The 17,248-nt window shown below is 39.2% G+C and overlaps 1 pseudogene; it reads left to right on the top strand.

Moving 5' to 3' along the window:
• The first annotated feature begins 16,465 nt into the window (after nt 1-16,465).
• LOC122123102 lies at nt 16,466-16,565 on the top strand (annotated as a pseudogene).
• The last annotated feature ends 683 nt before the right edge of the window (nt 16,566-17,248 follow it).

Here is a 17,248-nt window from a genome sequence, read left to right as displayed (position 1 = left end):
ATCTACGCTGTCTTCACTCCCCGAGATTCAATCTACTATCAAGACTTTCAACTTTGTTATTTATTTATTTTCCTTCTAGTTGGTTGGCTTGGATGGCTTCCAATTCTTTGTTGGAGGTTTGTTTTAGATCTTGTATTAACTTCTTTACTTCCTTAATTTAGTGTTCAGAGTTTATTTTCGTCTCTTAATTGGTTGGTTATGGTTTCCTTGGACTATCATTCCTTCTGTTGGGTTCCAGTTAGCATTCCCTTTGTGGACTTCCTGACTTCTTTCAGCTCTCTATTTATGGATTCCATGGATGCCTTTAGTGATCTTTGTGTATTCTCATCCCGTTCTCTCAATTTCTGTATCACTCTTTGATTAGCTTCGTTATGTTCACTCAATTCCTGTAGTTCTTTTTGAGTGTTCTCAGCCTCCTAACACCATTCATGACTTTCTCTTTGTCTCCTCTATGCCAGCTCTCACAATTCATGTCTATCTCTTTGACTGATAGCCTGCTCACACCATTGTTTTATTTCTCTTTGATTGTTCTCAAGCTGCTCATACAATTCCTGTATCAATCTTTGAGTAGCTTCCTCAGGCTCATGATATTCCTGTATTGACCTTTGGTATGTCTTCTCTCTCTCTCTCCCTATCACACTCACACAAAGTCTTTGCAGGTTTTCAATCTTTTCATTTACCATGATTACCAGTAGTGTTTGTAGAGCTTTTTGGAAACTCTCCTCTGGATTATTCATTTCCTGTTCTGTCCCCTGATTACCATGAGTGGGAGTTGAGATACCCAGACTTACCATTTTTCTTGTGTTTTTCAGGTTTGTTCTGCCCATTTGGGTTGAATGTAACACCAGTTTTGCGCTAGAACACTATCTTAAGGCAAGAATCAACCAAAGTCTGCAGTTGCACAGTAAAAAGTCTGCAGATACAATCTAGTTCAACAGATATATCTATTCAACATCAAACAACTATGTATTAGTGTGCTGCGAACTGCAAAGAAGTATTTGGCAAAGCAGACATTATTAGGTTAAGGGAGATATGTGGGTAAAAATAGGAATAGAGGGATGTGGAAATGTAGAGGGAGAGTTAACTTGACTAAATCCTAATATCAAAGCGGGCAATACGTTGGATAGAATGGTAGTAGAGAGAGAGAAAAAAGAGGAAAAAAAGGGGCAAGAAAAAATAGAAAAAAAATTAAAAATTAAAAGTGAAACACTTATAAATTATGCAAATTAACAATGTAATATTCAGAGAAGAATGGGGATAGGATAAGAGAAGGGGAGGGATAGAATGAGATGTGAAAATCTTAAAAATAAAAATGCTTAAAATATTATATAGGTATATAGAGGTAATACTGTTATTAAGGAACTTAAGTCTAAGAGGTATTGAACTGAGTAATAAATTTCTGGATTAAGTGTGTACAAAATGGAGGATAAGGTCTAATAATCGACTATGGGTATATCTGAGGGTGAGCAGAACAGCAATTAAGTCACACAAAGAAGAACGAAAGAGAAGAAAAAGTGAAAAGAATGAGAAACAAAGAAAGAAAGAAAGAAGGAAAGAAAGAAAGAAGGAAAGAAAGAAAGAAAAAGAAAGAAAGAAAAGGATCAAAAGTCCGTAGAGCTAAACAAAAAAATGAATAAAAAGCAAAAAAAGAAAAAAATCACACACACAAATATACCCTTAAAATGAAAAGTATAAGAGGAAGAAAAAAAGAGTTAATAAAAAAATTTTTAAAGATAAAAATTAAAAATTTTAAAAAGTTTAAAAAAATTATAAAATGTACAAGAAAAGAATTCTTTGATATTTTTGGGGTGGATGGGTAGATCCTGTATCTCCCTTGTGTCTGTAACTGTCTCTTGTTGAGTCTCTGGCCTGCTTGTGGTGTTTGATTTTCCTGTGGCTTGGTTGGTTTCTTAAGTCAGTTTGTTTGAGCAGGCAGAAAAATGCTCTGCTTTACCCAGAATTTTGTGATCCTCCTCCCAGGCTAGTTCAACGAGAAAGAGATCTGCTTTGAGTTTCACAAAAGAGGGAGATGGCTATTTCTTCTAGTTTGGAGATGCTGTGATGAGGCTAGTTTCTGGTGGGGTGGAGGCCTTTTAGAAAACAGTAGCTTTTCCCTGAGGGGCTAGCTTCTGAGACACTGACAGAGCCCAGCTTGGAGCCGTTCTCAGGGTTTATGTTTACTGAATGTCAATTGATTGTCAAGGTTACTATAGGGAGGGGCAGCCTCTGACTCTGTTTACCCAGTGAAGAAAGCCACTCCTGGGGCTGGTGGAGCTTGCTCAGCTGTGCTGGGTGACTTTTCGCTGAGTGTAGCTGAGCCTGGAATGTCAGGATAGGTTCCTGTGACTTGCTAAATGACTCTTGTTTTCTTTCAAAGCCTGAGTTGGAGCTAGCTGCTCAGCCAGGCCTTTGTCAGTATCAAAGATGGAGATCTCTGGTATTGGGGTTGGGAGGGGTGGTCTTATTCCTCTGCTCTCTGAGAAGGAGCGAGGATGTCAGGCTTCTACTCATGCCAGAGTCTTGGTTCTTGGGTCATCTCTGGTCTGCAATCTGCAGGATGAAGATGTCTGCTCCTTATCAGTTCTTGCTGGTGTTGAGTAGAATCCACTCACCTGCTGCATTTGGCGTCGTTGTCCTGGACTCTCTGTGTTGCAGGTATGGTGGCTACGGCCGCCGCGTGTGGCTGCTGACAAGTGCGCAGATCTGTTTCCTTGCCTGGATTTTCCCTCTTTGGCCTAACTCTCTGTACTGGGATGGCACACTTGGTGTGATTCTCTGGCTTAGGACTGTTCACTGGAGCACTAAAACTGCTTTCTATGTGAGAGCTTGTTTAGCCTCCAGCTTCTCCTCTGCCATCTTCCCGGAACTCCTGTATTTATTTTTATTTTGTCAAGCCCTGAGCTTGAACTTAGATAGTGGCAGTTCTGCCCCAGGTTTGATCACTCTAGGCAGGGATGCAGCCACTGGACCCACAGCCAAACCTGGGTTCCTGGGTCCATTGGGACCAGCCATTGGGCTGACAGGAAAAAAAATTTAATGCAAAACAGAAAAAACACTAGCAATTTGCAGATGGCTGCCAATTTTACATTTTTTTCTTTGCTAGGTGACCATCCTGGGTCTGAATGACATGGTTGAAAAATGTTGGTAACCTGGCATTGCTGAAAGCTGGCAGGCTACCAGGGAAGTCATAGGCCAACACAGCAACATAGGCCCTGTGTTTGAAGCCTGGTCCTGACCCCTAAGAGATCCAAAGAGTCTCCTTCATAGTCATAGGAATACCGATGGAAGATTATGAATGGCAAGGTTGAATTAGTTATTTCTGAATACTACTATACAATTAGAGTGATTTTAGGAGGCCAATTGATTTTAATGTGTGCTTTTGACACATTCAAAGAATACTATTAATTACATTTATGCTATAGTTTCAGGACAATGGTTGATTTAATTAATAATTCATTAAGGCTGAAAACAATAATATTAATTACATGAAGGCATAATAAATACCCAAGAATTGGCAGCAATGTAGCCTATATAGCTGAAAAATGTGTAGACATTTCCGGCACTCTATAATGATCTATATTTAATTGTGTACTACAATCTGCATGTCAATGTGTTTTTATTTTGTCAACTCCTAAATCTCAGGTGATGGAAATGCTAGTCAGCTCAATATGCTCCAGGCTGGCATGCTGACACTTACCCATTAATGAATTGGGCCTTGTAGACTGTGAGTTCAGATGCCAGCACTAACAAATTTGAATCATAGAGTAAGAAGCCCATGGTGATACGTATTCCTTTTCTGTGAAAGTCCTGAGTGTCAGGTGTGAAGTTTCATACATAGGCAAAACTATATCCTATGTAATAAATGTAATAAATATTTCATGTGTAATAAGTCAATAAATAAGTGGTAAATAAATGAATAAAGCAAAAAATGAGTAACTACACTATGTGCAATATGTGGTCAACATACGGGGCTCAATCTCAGGGCCTAAGAACTGCCTGGCAGCTGAATTGGCTAGAGGCTGCTGTGCTGACAGTCACCCATTCACGAACTGATCCTTCTAGGCCCTGAGTTTAGATCCCAGAACTGCCAAACATGTAATTGTGGAATGAGAAGCTGAGCGTGAAACATGTTTTCTTTGTCTTTGAAAGTGCTCGGTGACAGGTAGGGTGTATAATTCAGATGCAAATCTATATGCTATGTAATAGGATGTAATAATGTAAAAAATGTCATAAGTAGAAGAATTGTCATTACAATAAATGAAAAACAGATTGAATTAGTAGGGAATCATTCTAGGATGAAATTAGACACAAAAATTATAGGACGTGGATTAAGTTTAATATTTTATTAAGCATTAACAGAATAAAAATTTCATGGAAACATAAATATCTAATAATTAGTAGTAATACATGATGCATAATTTAATAATATACAGGTATCTGTCTCATTCTATAAAGTACATAATTAGATGTAGGTATGTACATACATATGTGATAAACAATAACAGGATATTGAGTAATTTTAATTAATGCTTTATTAATTGTTAACTGGGACACATCATTAAATGGAGACATAATTTAATACCTAATAATTGGTAGTAATACTATCTATAATTTAATATTATGCAGACATCTCTCTTTTTGTGTATATAATTTTTATATACAACAATCTCTGTCTATTTATATCTCATTCACTCCTGTGGCTCAATGGTTGAATGCTCACCTAGGAAGCACGAAGCACTGGGTTTGATTCCTCAGTACCACATAAATAGAAAACCCAGAAGTTCTGCTGTGTTTCATTCAATTGTGTGCTAGCCTTGAGCACAAACCCTTAGGAACAGGGTCAAAGCCCATACTCAAGCTCCAGGACTGCCGCCAAAAAAGTAGAATGTTCTAACTGCAACTATAGAAGGGCAAGGACAGGACTTCAAAGACCTCATCACAAGGCAATCTAGGAGTCTGGTGCTGACAGCTGCCACCTAACCTGACTTAGCCAGATGTAAACTGCTGCAACCCAGATCCATGGGTTATCCCCGTCATCCTGGTTACCCTGGCTTATCCCCACATCCTGGGTGCTCAGAGGCTTTAAAACATGGCAGGAAGTCTGCTAGAATCTTTGCAATATGGCTTGAAGTGGTAGAGCTCTAACCTTGAGCAAATGTTATTAGAATAGTATCCTCATGTTTAGAGTTCAAGCCCCATGGCTAACCCTCCCCGCCTCCCAAAAAAATAAAAGCACCACACTAAACCATTAGATGTGAACTTGTGTGGTTTGTGGAATGTTCCTCAAAAAATGGTGATACTGATAAAAAGCACCCTAATTCAAATGAAAGCTTGTGGAATAGATCTAGGTGCTGAATCCATCACAGGGTGCAGTTTGCTGCATCCTGCATTGGGTGCTGTGTGCGGAGTCTTTCAAAGGATGCTGTGTGCTGAGTCATGCAAAGAGTGCAATGTGCTGTGTCCTTCACAGGGTGCATTCTTTCTTCGGGTCCTTGTAACATCTCCACAAATGAGATGATTATGCAGACAAGAATATGGAGGCTCATTTATGTCCCCATGGCAGGGACAAAGATGTATTACTGAGGACTAGTAAGTTGTCTCCTGCAGACAATTGTTTTGTTTTGTTTTTTCTCATTCATGAACCTTGAACTCAGGGTCTAGGTGCTGGCCCTTACCTCTTGGGCTTATAACTAGCACTCCACCACGTGGAGACAAGGATCCCCTTGTAGCAGAGGCTACAGCCTAGGGGTCTATAGCTGAGGTCTGTCATCCTGCCTTCTCAGGAAGCTGAGATCTGAGGATCTGGGTTCCAAACTATCCCAGACAAAAAAGCCTATTATCTTCAATTATCTCCATGAGCCTATTATTTCCAATTCACCACTAAGAAACCCGAAGTGGAATCTGGGTGCTTGTTGTTCATGTCTGTCATCCTAGCTACCCAGGAGGATGAGATCTGAGGATCATGGTTCAAAGCTAGCCTGGGCAGGAAAGACCTTGAGACACTTAGCTCCGATGGACCCTCCAAAAAGCTGAAGTGTTGTTTGGCTCAAGTGGTAGAGCACAAGACTTGAGCAGAAGAGCTCAAGGACAGTACCCAGGTCCAGATTTCAACTCCTACAACAATAAAGAAAAGATAGAAACAAACTAACAAACCTGAAGTAGAGGGCTGGGAATGTGTAGAGTTTAGAGTGTTTTGCATATATGAAACCCTGGGTTTGATTTCTCATTACCATATCACTAAAAAGAAGCCTGAAGTGTCTCTGTGGCTCAAGTGGGACAGGGGTATCCTTATACAAGAGAAAATAGGTACAGTGCTCAGGACCTGAGTTCAAATTCCAGGAATGGTGTATGTGAATGTGCACACGCGGGCTCACACACACACACACACGCACACACACACACACACTCACAGACTAGAAGTGATGCTGTTAGACAAAATGGTAAAGCACCGGGCTTCTACACTGAGCTCATGGTCAGCACCCCAGCCCTGCTTTCAACCCCAAAACCTAGCCAGCCAGGGCCCAACTAGGAGAGGTCAAATGTTTCAAAACCTGAAGAACTTTACTAGCCCTAGATGACAGGAAGCTTTGTGATATCAGGTATGTGCTTGGATTTCCCAAGCTTCCAGAAACCTAGGAGAGGCATCATAGGCCCATCGTCATCCTCAATGAAACTTTTCATGAGTTTCAGTGCCTTAGTTGTCTGCCAGAAGGACTGCTGAATTATATTGAGCACTGTATCTGAACACGGGAATATAGTCTCACAATGGCAGGATAAGTGCACAGGACTTGGCCTGCCACGGGAGGTGGCACAAATGGCTTCCTGTCAAACCAGAGCAATGGGGAAAGAAATAGATTGTGCTAAAAATAGACCTTTTTTCCTGAACTTCAGAGCCCACCCACACTCATTCTCACTATCTGACACAGATGGAGTTGTTTGTTACACTGCTGTACAGAACTTAGGCCTTTTGTCTGCCTGTCCAGACAATGAGAGAGACTTCTTCCAGCAGGCCTGGGATGCAGAGAAACCCTCAGGCTATACTGGAAACAGTGAGGGGAGTCGCAGAACATGCACTGTCATGAAATCAGTCTCTGTTATGAAATCATTTTATTGGATACAAATTTTCTAGATTGGTGCCATTCATCATACCTACTCTGGAGCTTCACCTATAGGAATAATACATACATACACAAAGATATGGAAGTACAGGTTCTTTTTGAGGGGGCAGGTCCTGGTATTGAACTATGAGCCTAAGCATTGTTCCTGAGATCCTTTTGCTCAAGGGTAGTGCATTAACCTTGAATCAAAATCCCACTTCTGGCTTTTTCTGTGATCTCTTAGAAATAACAGTGTCATAGACATTCCTACGCTGGCTGGATTCAAATTCAGATTCTCTACATCTCAGCCTACTAAGGAGCTGAGATTACAATGAGAAGCCACTGGCACCTTCTTTCTTTTCTTCTTCATTTTTTAATCTGGAAACCTGACTTCTTAACAGGGTCATACCAGTGTTATGAATTTATAAGTTAACTACCCAATGTCCTTTATAGCTGCTTTCTCTAATAAAGATTTTCTCTCCTCCTCTTACCATCTGTTCATAGGTTTGAAACCAAAAGTGAGAAATGAGTGTCACAGGATTTGGGAGCAAATGTCCACAGGACATGCCAGCTCTGCCAGTTAGCATTGAGCTACAACAATTTACTGTCTCAAGATCGGCGGACCAAAAGCTAGAGCGATCCTTATACTGTCTGCATTGCTTCTTTTGCCTACAAAATGATCTAATAATTAGGAGTGTTGTGTGTCTCCAACCTTAAGTATCTAGAATACACTAGAAGCATCTTAATGCATTTCTTTTCTCTAGTGCCTCTTGAGATTTAGACTACAGGTTTGTGTGGAGGGGCTCCTTGGTGAGTCCCTGAGGAAAGCCGCTTGAAATCTTTTTGGGAGATCACCCTTCAAAGTCAGCCTTAGCAGGAAGTCTGTGAGACTCTTATGTCCAATAAACCACTAGAAAACCAGAAGTGGAGCAGTGGCCCAGAAGGTAGGGATCGAGCTTTGAGAGAGAAAGCTGAGCAGGAGAAACAGGCTAGACCAGGCAGGAAAGCCTGGGAGGCACTTATGTCCGATTCACCACCAGATGGCTGGTAGTGGAGCTGTGGCAGTGGTAAAGCCGCAGCCTTGGGAAAAACAGCTGAGGAACGCATCAGACCCTGAGTTTAAGCCATGGGATAGCCTCAAAAAATTTTTCAAAAAGAGAAGGCCACGTTTATGTATCAGTGCCCTACTTATTTATGTGTGTATATTACCTCCCTGAGTTCAAACACACTGTATGCAATGATGCTTCTTTTATTTATTTATTTTTCAGATATAATCCTTGCGCCTACTGCATCATCCTCTTCATATCAGGACCATTGCTTTCTCTTCCAGGGTTCCAGGCCTGTGTCCTTATATGATGCGCACTGAAGATCTCAGCACTCTTTATTAGCATTTTATTATGAGGACAATGCAGGAACAGTCACAAATCAGGCAGGGGAACAGAAAATAGGATTTTTTAGAAGTAACCAGTCTTCAGAAAATTAAACTTGGGGACATAAAATGGTAGCATACTTACGTAAAAACTACCATTAAGAAAAATATGAAGGGTCTGGCAATGTGGATTAGTGAGAGAGTGCTTGCCTAGCATGCAAGAAGCCCTGGGTACGATTCCTCAGAAGCACATACACAGAAAATGCCAGAATTGGTGTTGTGGCTCAAGTAGTAGAGTGCTACAGACAGTGCCCAGGCCTTAAGTTCAACCCAAGACCTGGCAAAGAGATACCTAGGTAGGTAGGTAGATAGATAGGAAGAGAGAAAGAAAGAAAGAAAGAAAGAAAGAAAGAAAGAAAGAAGGAAGGAAGGAAGGAAGGAAGGAAGGAAGGAAGGAAGGAAGGAAGGAAGGAAGGAAGGAAGGAAGGAAGGAAGGAAGATGATAGATTAATGTTTGGACGTCAGGAGAAAAGAAGGGAACACTTCCCAGTCAGGAGGCCTTTTGCAGTGTGCCTTCACATAACCCCAGAGCAGGAAGACTGTCTCTTTCCCACTTCTCAGGCAACCAAGGGCCCCAGAGTCAAGAGGGCAGAGCTAGGTTCTAACTCATGTGCTTGGAGACAAAATAGAAACAGTCCTGCCTCTAGTTAGTCTGGGGATTTGCATTAATTATGTGGAGAATGAAGGAAGGAGAATGAACTGGCAGAGACAGAAGGGTCTTCAAATCTGATAGATGGAGAGTCAAAAACCCACTCCCTAAGACCAGCGAGCAGGGTTTTTTTTTACTCTATTCCTCCCCTCTCCCCCAGTAACTGGCTCTCTATTGGTAACCTAATGGTAGCCTGAGGCTCCCTTCACATGAGGGAGGAAGGTTAATTAGTCATTGTTTGAAGAGGCTGAGTAAAGCCTGACCCTGGTGTAACTTTATCAAATGTTGCAGGTTTTCCCCATTGCTGCTTGTGCCTGGAATAAATGAAGTGGTTTTGCAGCTCACTTCCCTGTTGAGTGTATACATTCTGCCTCCTAATCCTGTAGGCCTGGTCTCTGCACCTAGCCTGGCTTTTGAAACTGTTTTCTGTCCTTCAATTACAGAGTTACACTGGAGTTCTTCCTGCTATCAGAGCTAGGGCTTGGATCCTGAGAACTTCATTTGAATCCAGGACAGGTCAATAATGTTTCTTTCCTTCTTCTATAGCTCGAGAACTCCAAGAACATTTAATGTGCAAGTAAATTCTCATCACCAAGGGAAACACAGGAAGCTCTTGAACATCTGACCTTTCAGAAGTGGAAGTCATTTTGTCATAGATTTCCTCCCTTGGCTGGCTTCACCTGTCTCAGATCACCCTGTGATCCTGAGACCTCAACCTCCTGACCTAGGGTGATGGGCATGAGCTACTTGTGCTCTGCTAGGTTCAGAACTATAATGACATTGACAATACAATTCAACTGCTTATCACAAAGGGCTTGTGGAGCATAATAAGCCTTTTAACCTTGGACTTTTAAGAACCCTATAGGACACAATATTACAATGCTACAGTCTGAGAGGATGGGCATATGTATGTGCTACACTTGAACCTTGAGCTCTGACTCCAATTCTGGTGTACATCAGTGTTCATCTTCCAAAGAATGTTCTCGTAATTAGCAAATAGGAAAAGTATTTTAATTAACCCTCACTTTTTTTCCAGTTGTGAGTCTCGAGCTCTCGTCTGGGCACTGACCCTGAGCCCTTCAGCTCAAGGTGAGCACTCTACCACTTAATCCAAAATGCTAGGTGGGTTCTTTCGGTGGTTCACTGGAGATAAGAATCTAACAGGCTTTCCTTTGGACTGTGGTCTTCAGCTCTCAGCCTCAGGAGAAGCTACTGATCCATTTATGAGCCACTGGCATCTGGCTTATTGTTTTTGACAGTCCTGGGGCTTGATTTTAGGGCCTGGGTACTCTCTCTGAGCTTCTTTTTCTCAAGGCTAGCCACTTGAGCTACTCCACAGCTTCTGGCTTTTTCTGAGTATGTGGCACTGAGGATTCAAACCCTGGTATTCATGCATGCTGAGCAAGCAATTTACCACTAAGCCACATTTCTAGCCCCACCCTCACAATTTTATCCCTCACTTGCCTATCCTAAAGAAAAGGCTTCTGAGTATAAATCATCTAACGAAAACCTGATAGGAAGGTTCCAAAGATAAATAAGATAAAGCTCATACTTGTGAGAGACTTTAATCATGTGAAGACTGTGACAAATGCTTCCATTTAATTATGTATTATGTTTCAACACTTAATAAAATATTAATGAAAATGAGTCAATGTCCTAAATTATTGGGTACAAATACAGTAATCAATAAATAAATGAATCAAAGAAAAACAAAATACATAATCATTCTTTTTCTGGGGGGGGGGGTCCGGTTGTGTGGCTTTAACTCTGGGCCTGGGTGCTGTCAGTCAGCTCTTCAGCTCAAGGCTAGCACTCTACCACTTGAGCCACAGCGCCACTTCTGGATTTTTTCTTTTTGCTTATGAGGTGCTAAGGGATCGAACCCAGGGCCTCAGGCATGCAAGGCAAACGCTCTACCACTGATCCACCTTCATCATAATATGAAATTAACATACATATGTAAGTATACATATCATATAATACACATGTATAGAGATATTTTTTCCATTGCAGGGCCTTCATTCAGGCCTTGGGAACTCTAGCCTGAATTTCTTTCCTCATGGACAGTAAGCTTCGCCTTCACCCATGATGCAAAATAGTTACCTGGATGGTGAGCTCAAATCCTAGCAATGGCAGAAATACTGGCCCCAGTTCCAACACACTGACATAATTTTTAATGGAACCAGTTATGTTTATTCAGTTCCATACTGAATATTTTAAGAAGTGTAGAATTTTGTACAGCTATTCAGTCAGAAATCCTTCTCTAACCTCCAAAGTGCTTCTCTGAGAACTACATTGTTTGTCTTTGTTCGTTTTTTATTGTAAAAATATTGTACAAGAGTAAGGTAATGAGTAAATTTCATATTGAGCATTGTTACCTCCTCCTTTCTTTTCCCCCTACCATACCTTCCTTCCCATATCCACAACTACCTCCCCCTGCTTAGGTCAGTGAGTTAGTTTTTCGTTTTTGTTTGGCACAAGGTTTGAACTCAAGTCTTCCCTGACATTGCTACAGATTTACCAAGACCCTGAGTTCAAATACCAGGCTAGGAAAGAAAACTAGCTGAAATTCCAAACTAGGGAGCTTTATTTTTTTAATTTAGTTAAATATTTCTTTTTTCTTTTTCTTTTTTTTTTTGGCCAACCATGGGGCTTGAACTCAGGTCATGGAAACTCTGCCTCAGCTTGGATCTCCCTAGGCTCGGGTGCAGCCTCTGAAACCATAGCTGATCCTAAGATCCTAGGCCCAGGGGGCTTTCTGGAAGAAAAAAAAACTGGAAAGCAGAAAAAGTGGCAACCTTCAGGAGGCTGGGGTTTTATTATTTTTTTCTTTGCACAGTGACCATCCTGGGTTTGAATGACATGGCTGCAAAGTAGATATGACCTGCCATTGCTGATGGCTTGTGGGCTATCAGTGAAGCCATAGGACAACCTGTGAACATAGGCCCTGGGTTCAAATCCCAGTCCTGACACCAATGGCAGGATATCACAAGAGACTCATTCCTATGCATGGGAATATGCATTGAATGAGTAGTTCATGCATCCGTCTAGTCTAAAATTGGATGCAATAGTCCTAGAATGTTGATTGAGCTTAATGTATAGTTTATTAAGCATGAAAAGAATATTATTCCTTCAATGGTGGTATAATAAATACCTAAGAGTTGGTAGGAACGTAGTAGGTGTCATTCAATCATAGATAGACGGCACTGGAACTCTTTAACAATATATATTACTTTGTATACCACCGTCTGCTTATCCATGTATAGCTGTTTTGGCCAAACCTGGGGGTCGATCTCAGTGCCTGGGAACCACTTGACAGCTTCATTGGCTAGAGGCTGCCATGCTCAAACTCACCCATTCATGAATTGGGCCTGCTAGACCCTGAGTTCAGATCTTAGCACTGCCAGGCATGATGGAGAACATATCTAAAATCTAGATTCTATGTGATAGGATGTAAACAATGTAATAAATGGTATAAGTGTCATAAGAGTCAATACAATAAATGGGAAATAAATTAATAAAACAGGAAATAAAATGAATAAACGCACCAAACACAATATGGACTGAACATCTGAACGGAAGTATAAATCCTATTGTTAAAATGTATATAAGGAGTAACTTTTCCAGGACTGAGGCTTGAATTCAGTCCCCCTAAGAGGAGGGAATGGCGGGAGATCCTGAGATACTTGTTTCTGGACCTAGGAAGAGTCATGGCATGCGATCAATCTCATCCTTGAATGAGTAGTTTGTGCATGATGCGAGTAGGAAATGATATGCAAGACTCATGTGGTATAGATTATTTGTAAAGAAGAGTTAATGAAGCATGACAATAATCATCACAGACATGAAATTAATGCATCAGAAAAGATCCAAATATAGGTACTCACAGATTGGATTTCATCACAGGTCACCATCAATCCTACTCTATACAAATATGTACTTACTTGCTTTCTACCTTCAACTTATGAATGGATGACTATTATGCTCCCCACTCTCCCCCCAAGGGGGCTCAAATTCAGGTTCTGGGAACGATGAGCTCCTTTGTCGCTCACAGGCTGGTGTGCGCATCTGGACCCATTCACCAATTGGGCCTGCTAGGCCCCGAGTTCAGATCCCAGTCCTGCCAAAAGATTCATCTTCACGTCAGAAGCCAATAGTTGCATCTGTTTTCCTTTCCTGTGCAAGTCTTGGGTCTCAGCAAGGATGGAGAATGCATGGGCCACCCTGTGGTCATGGGAATAAGTTGTTATCCATGTCAGCCCAGTTATACCTGTCATCATATACATAAGAAAATACACAATACATCCATGAATAGCATACAAAATAAACACAGTAAGTACACTCAATGCACGATGCAGTCCACACACGGATGTGAATATACATCCCATATTTAAATGATGCATTGAGCACTATTTTGGCCTCCCTGTGGCTCGATCTCAGTTCCTAGGAAGAGCCCATCTCCTTACTGACTCAAAGTCTGGTGTGATCACGTGAATCAATTGGGCAGTTGGGCCTCCTACCCCCTGAGTTCGAAGCCCAGCACTACCAAAAATTCACCCTGATGTGAGAAGCCAGTCATTGCACCTGTTTTCCTGTGCTGTGCAAATTCTGAATCTCAGCCAGGATGGAGAATATATAGGAAACTGATGTCAGCTTATATTTCCATAATTCATTCATCTGCAATAACAATTTGCAAGACTGGAGATGTGAAGAACTTAGACATGATTTTATTCTCGTTCATTTGGAAGATTAATCTTTAGTCAACAGGAAAGTTTAAAAATGGCTTAGAATTCATTCCTAACTACCAGTTTTTATAAATGGCTTTGTACAATGGTATGTGATTATTTTATTTTACAAAGGATAATTTTTTCTACTACCTATAAGTTTTGGAATGAGAAGAAAACTAAAATTTACTACTTAGAGGAATGTGATAGAAATAGAAGACAGATTTTATGTTTGTCACATCTCTCATCAGTACCCATATTCAAGACTTAATGTCATATTTATTACTATGTTAAACAGATAGGGAAAATATATAATAAGGCAACACATGATAAGGCAACTATTAGTGACTTTTTAGAATGTACCTTCTTATGTGATGAAATTTACTTTATTAGCTAATATTTGGATTTGGAATATGGGAGGCTGATCTATTTAACACATTTCTGAAAGGCACCTACTGAACAACACAAATGGTGGGGGGTACTATTTCTACACTTTAATGAATGGTTGAACTTGTTTGGTTTTAGTGCTGAGTACGTAAATCAACTCTATTGTAACTTGCTCGCTACACATGAAAAACTTTTAATGTCACTATCATCTACTTGTCAAGTGTTACTTTGGTGAATATGATTTGAAAAAGTTTATTTGAAAAGGAATATACTTTCAGGAGATTAAATGTAGGTTACATTGGTTTGAGAATGACAACATTTTTAAACTACAGAACCAAGTTTTACTGAAGTACCAGTGTTTTGAAGCACTAAGGGTCTTCTCAATTAATGTTTTTCTAAATTATATTTGACCTCTAAATCAAGTTTTCCTAGTCTTGGTAGACCAATTATGGATCTATGATTCCAGAAATTGTATTTTTGGCTGCACTGAAATCTTTCATTAATCATTAGGAGACTGGTATTAAAAATAACCTTGTTCATTTGTGATTTTGTTCACTCATATGGGCTGGTCATTGTAAATTGAAAGTTTGAATTACAGTACTTTCATTCAAATTTTCTGATCTCTTCTTTCATTTTAACTTGCCTTGCATTTCACAATTGATTACTGCTAATTCTTGTAAAGAATTGGAGCCCTGAAATATTATAGGAAATGAGAAATTGAGATGAGTCTTCAATTATTTTCTGTTGATATGTTGCATGGGCCTATGTGAGAAGTCATACCCTTGTTATCTGATGACGCAGATAACTGGGACCTGGTATCCTAGGACCCGTGGGTCCTGCAGAAAAATAATAGCTTTTAGACATCATATCAGCAAAATTTGGGTATAATCAGTAAGAATGCTTCAGAAATATGGAGAAAAACACTTTGCGACCAGCGAGTTAAAACAATAAACAGAGCATCAGAATAAAATCCCTTATATATTAGCAGAAAACAATACTGTTATTTTACCATGTGAATTCAGAAGACCATGAACACTTAGAAGGTATCACAAGTTTATACCGAAGATATAGCATTAATACTTTTTATATTCTAATATATATTCTAAACCTAATTATTTATATTCCAATTTATTTATGGGAATAAATGTCAATATATTTGTCAAATTATCAATTCTAGTAAGATTCACTTTATGAAATTTAAAATCAGCACATATAAATATATAAGTATATATAATATAAAAATTGTTTTGCATTGTTGTGTTGTGTTTAGGGAATCAAAGGCAACTCTGTTTTAAAGTATTATTCCATTACCTCTACCTCAGTTTTTGGTAGAGTTAGACTTAAAGCTTTACCATTTGTAGATTTACGGCCTAGAGGCAAGAGGAAACACTGTGATTAAAACATTACCAATTTAAGGCCTAATATCAAGGAGAAACATATGGACTTCTCCAGGAGCTATGGAAATATTTGTGACAGAATGTCAGAAGTGTAAGTTCCTGCTTGTTTGGATGATAGACAGGCCAGGACAATAGGTAATCATGCATATGAACAATTTTTTTCACTTTCTCGGCTTTAGCTACTTTTGAAATGATAAGTATAATTAACAATTATGGTTTGATAAAATACCTTCCATTCTGAACAATTCTGTCTGAACTCTTCATCTCTCCATGATCCCTTGTAACTAAGATTAGCTTTGTTCCAGTAAGACAATCTATTCTGTCAGGGTAAGATATTCTGGTTGGTCTGTTCCTACATGAAAGAAGGGTAAAGGTTTAGGTAGATATTTGTCCCAGCAAGACCTCATTTGGGAAATTTTAAGCTGCAGAAAGTTAGAAGTAGCTCTTAAGCAAGGCTTACTTTGAGTCCATTAGCTCCACAAAGCTAACTCAGTTGATAAATAAGTACTTGAAAAGCCACCACCTTTGGACTTAGCTGTAAAGGTTTCAAAGTATGATCAAATTTAAAATGAAAATGACAAAATACTCATTGACAAAAAAATTGTAAATGTAAGCAATCGAACAAACTATATAAGTTTTTTCCAGTATACACAGATTTTTAGAGAAATGAGATCAATAGCATTTTTAGGAACAATAAGGGTTCCTTGTTACAAAAAGGCAACTATGGATACATGCCTTTATAAATATTATATCATTACGTACTTAAATTTAGAGTATACTACATGCTTCAGCAGCAGGTCTACCCAAATTACACCAATACAGAGATGAACATGGCACTTGCACAAGGATGATATGAAAATTTGTGAAGTATTCCATATTTTTCATTCTTCTGATGCAAGAAATGAAAAAAAAGTTATTAAAAAGTTGATTACAAAAATACAAGTGTAACATACATGTAATTCATAGAAGTAAAGGTTAGTTTGACATCAGTGTATTAAATTTTCACCTTAGAAATGTAACCTTTACAAAACTTGAAATTAGATAACATTGCCATTTTATCCCAAAGAAATAAAATAATATAAGAACCTAGTAAAAAAAGGAATCTTAAATTCCTTCTATATGGAATGCAATCTGAAAGGTCACATTTATTAATGAATCCATACATGATATAACCATGTAGAATTCAAAGTATTATATCTAGGATGAATGAAATAGATTATGGACATTATACAAACATAGATATACTTTTTTCAGAAATGCACTCGGAACATCTTTAGTTTCTATACTATTCATTCCAACAGATAAGTTAAAATTATTTCTGATTAAAAAAATCACAAACTCTGCAAGAATCATTATAGATGTATACAAACAACTCTTGAATACATTTTGATATCAAAGTGATGCAATTCACTTGGAAGAATACCATGGAATACATGAATTTTTATAGTAAGATATTGCTGATGCTTTGTATTGTGAAAAAACAATTTGTAGGGACACAGAAGATGGACTGGCATTTTTGAAATTTAAGAAACTTAACCAAACCATAACGACTTAGGAGAACAATT

Source organism: Dipodomys spectabilis, unplaced genomic scaffold, assembly GCF_019054845.1.
Source record: "Dipodomys spectabilis isolate Male_0828 unplaced genomic scaffold, ASM1905484v1 ptg000220l, whole genome shotgun sequence".
Classification (NCBI taxonomy): Eukaryota; Metazoa; Chordata; class Mammalia; order Rodentia; family Heteromyidae; genus Dipodomys; species Dipodomys spectabilis.
Note: the sequence above shows the minus strand (reverse complement) of the source record. Positions and strands in the feature narration are given on the sequence as shown.